This window comes from Heptranchias perlo, unplaced genomic scaffold, assembly GCF_035084215.1.
Source record: "Heptranchias perlo isolate sHepPer1 unplaced genomic scaffold, sHepPer1.hap1 HAP1_SCAFFOLD_591, whole genome shotgun sequence".
Classification (NCBI taxonomy): domain Eukaryota; kingdom Metazoa; phylum Chordata; class Chondrichthyes; order Hexanchiformes; family Hexanchidae; genus Heptranchias; species Heptranchias perlo.
Genome location: NW_027139614.1, coordinates 129892 through 133299, shown reverse-complemented (window position 1 = coordinate 133299; position 3408 = coordinate 129892). Strand labels below are relative to the sequence as shown.

The following is a 3408-nucleotide window of genomic DNA, read 5'->3' as shown; positions in this document are numbered from 1 at the left end:
TCAATCTCTCCCCCCCTCCCCCCTCCCTCTCCCTGTTCAATCTCTCCCCCCCCCCTCTCCCTGTTCAATCTCTCCCCCCCCCCCCTGTTCAATCTCTCCCCCCCGTCCCTGTTCAATCTCTCCCCCCCTCCCCCCCTCCCCCCTCCCTGTTCAATCTCTCCCCACCCCCCTCCCTGTTCAATCTCTCCCCACCCTCCCTGTTCAATCTCTCCCCCCCCTCCCTGTTCAATCTCTCCCCCCCTCCCTGTTCAATCTCTTCCCCCTCCTCCCTGTTCAATCTCTCCCACCCCCTCCCTGTTCAATCTCTCCCCCCCCCTCCCTGTTCAATCTCTTAATGTCGTTAAGTCCGAAACTAGGGTCTCAAATTTAAACAAAACCAATTACGTAGTTATGAGGGGTGAGTTGGCTAAGGTAGTTTGGGAAATGAGATTAAAAATATGATAATAGATAAGCAATGGCGAACATTTAAAGAAATAATTAAGATTTCCTCAACAAAATTACATTCCCTTGAGGATTAAAAGCTCCACCGGAAAAGTGGTCCAACCTTGGTTAACTGGAGAAATTAATGATAGTATTCGGTTAAAAGAGGCTTATAATGTTGCCAAAAAGAATAGTAAGCCTGAGGATTAGGAGAGTTTGAGAAATCAGCAAAGGATGACCAAGAAATTGATAACATGGGAAAAAATAGAATGAGCGTAAACCAGAAAGAAATATAAGAATGGATTGTAAGAGTTTCTACAAGTATGTATAAAGGAAGAGATTAGCGAAAGTAAACATGGGTCCCTTGGAGACAGAAACAGGAGAATTTATAATGGAGAATAAGGAAATGGCAGAGACGTTAAACAAATATTTTGTATCTGTCGTCACAGTAGAAGACACAAAAAGAATACCAGAAGTATTGGGGAACCAAGGTTCCAATGAGAGTGAGGAACCTAAAGCAATTAAGATTGGTAAAGAAACAGTACTGGAGAAATTAATGGGACTAAAAGCCGACAAATTCATTGGCCCTGATGGCCGACATCCTAGGGTTTTAGAAGAGGTGGCTGCAGAGAAAGTGGACGCACTGGTTTTATCTTCCAGAGTTCCCATGATTCTAGAAAGGTCCCCATGGATTGGAAGGTACCAAATGTAACCCCGTTATTCAAGAAAGAGGGAGAGAGAAAATAGGGAACTACAGGCCCTTTAGCCTGACAATAGTAGCAGGGAAAATGCTCGAATCTATTACTAGGGAGGTGGTAACAGGGCACTTAGAAAATCATAATATGATTAGACACATGCAACTCGCTTTTATGAAAGGGAAATCGTGTTTTGACAACTCTAAGAGGTTTTGAGGGTGTAGATAGCAGGGTAGATAAGGGAGAACCAGTGGATGTAGAATATTTGGATTTTCAAAAGGCATTCGATAAGGTGCCACACAAAAGTTTGTTAAACAAGATTAGGGCTCATGGGATTGTGGGTAATATATTAGCCTGGATTGGGGATTGGTTGACGGACAGAAAACAGAAAGTCGGAATAAACAGGTTATTTTGGGGTTGGCAGGTTGTAACTAGTGGGGTGCCGTGAAGATCAGTGCTTGGGCCTCAGATATTTACAATCTATATTAATGACTGAGATGAGGGGACCGAGTGTAACGTATCCAAGTTTGCTGATGAGACAAAACTAGGTGGGAAAGTAAGCTGTGAGGAGGACGCAAAGAGGATGCAAAGTGATACAGACAGGTTAAGTGAGTGGGCTAGAAGTTGGCAAATGAAGTATAAAGTGGGGAAATGTGAGGTTATTCACTTTGGTCGGAAGAATAGAAAACAGAATATCTTTTAAACGGTGAGAGACTACGAAATGTTGGTATTCAGAGGGATTTGTGTGCCCTTGTACACGGATCACAGAAAGTTAACATGCAGGTGCAACAAGCAATTAGGAAAGCAAATGGTGTGTTGGCCTTTATTGCGAGGTGGTTGGAGTACAAGGATAAGGAAGTCTTGCTGTAATTATATAGAGCTTTGGTGAGACCGCATCTGGAGTACTGTGTACAGTTTTGATCTCCTTACCTGCAGAACGATACACTTGCCTTAGAGTGGGTGCAACAAAAGTTCACTAGATTGATTCCTGGGACAAGAGTGTTGTCCTGTGAGGAGAGATTGAGCAGAATGGGCCTATATTCTCTGGAGTTTACAATAATGAGGTGATCTCATTGAAATATATAAAATTTTTAGAGGGCTTGACAGTGTAGATGCTGGGATGTTGTTTCCCCGAGCTGGAGAGTCCAGAACTAATGGTTATAATCTCAAGATAAGGGACCGGCCATTTAGTACAGAGATGAGGAATAATTTCTTCACTGAGAGGGTTGTGAACCATTGGAATTCTCCACCCCAGAGGGCTGTGGATGCTGAGCCATTGAATAGATTCAAAACTGAGATGGATTGATTTTTGGACACGAAGGAACTCAAGGGATATGGGGATAGGTCGGGAAAGTGGAGTTGAGGTCGAAGATCAGCGATGACGTTATCAAATGGCGGAGCAGGCTCGAGGGACTGAATGGCCAACTCTTGCTCCTTTCGCTGATGTTGGTCCGCTGGAAAAGCCGAACTTGCCAGCTGTTTTAAAACTTTTAGCCTGAACAGGGACTTGAACCCTGGACCCTCAGATAACGACCTGTTTTAAAAGTCTGATGCTCTACCGACTGAGCTATCCAGGCTCGCTGTTGGATTAGTTTCCATCATACAGATTCATGGTGGGACTCTGAATTATCCCCGTCGATGTCGAATTCGGGGGCGTATCACTTTTATACAATTTTCAGCAACGTGTTGAGGAGAATCCTTGTTTCTGTTGAACATGATGTTAGAAACATGGACAGTGAAATCGTGAGTTTACAATTCTTCTTGTTTGTACAAAATGTTTTGTCATTCGTTCGCAGCAATTAAAAAAACCCACTTTACCCAATGGTTCAAAAGCTGAACTTGTTCCACACGGGAGCTGGAAAAGGCCTCTCGACATTTCAGCCGATCAACAATTGAAAGCTGAATAATTTCACCCGTTACACCGTGACACCAGGCAGCAGATTTGCCTCCCGAATTTTCCCTACACGACACTTCAAACCGATGAATCTCTGCTTCACGGAAAGAAGAATTGTGTGTTTGGTTCTTTAGATTTAAAGATGTCGTGCCGGCCGCTTTACCATTTCAGCTCTCGCCAATCGCCCCCTCTCCCTCCTATAAACAAATAAACTCTCACCTGCTATTGCAAGACGGGAGGCCAGAGGAGCCTCAGTGCCCACATGGGGACATGAAGAAGTCGATGTGTTATGGAACCGGTTGTACCTTGAACTCCAGTCAAAATGTTTAGAAGGTTCAACTACTTTAGATGGCGCTGGAGCTCACAACCCCAGCATTTCTCGAGTGTATAATTATTGTA

General features: G+C 44.0%; 1 non-coding gene across 1 annotated transcript; it reads right to left on the bottom strand.

Annotated features, from left to right (window-relative positions):
• Positions 1-2607: 2607 nt before the first annotated feature.
• trnak-uuu (transfer RNA lysine (anticodon UUU)) lies at positions 2608-2692 on the bottom strand. The gene is given in 2 exon segments: positions 2608-2643; positions 2656-2692. It is a non-coding gene; the product is annotated as a tRNA-Lys (tRNA).
• Between the last annotated feature and the right edge of the window lie 716 nt (positions 2693-3408).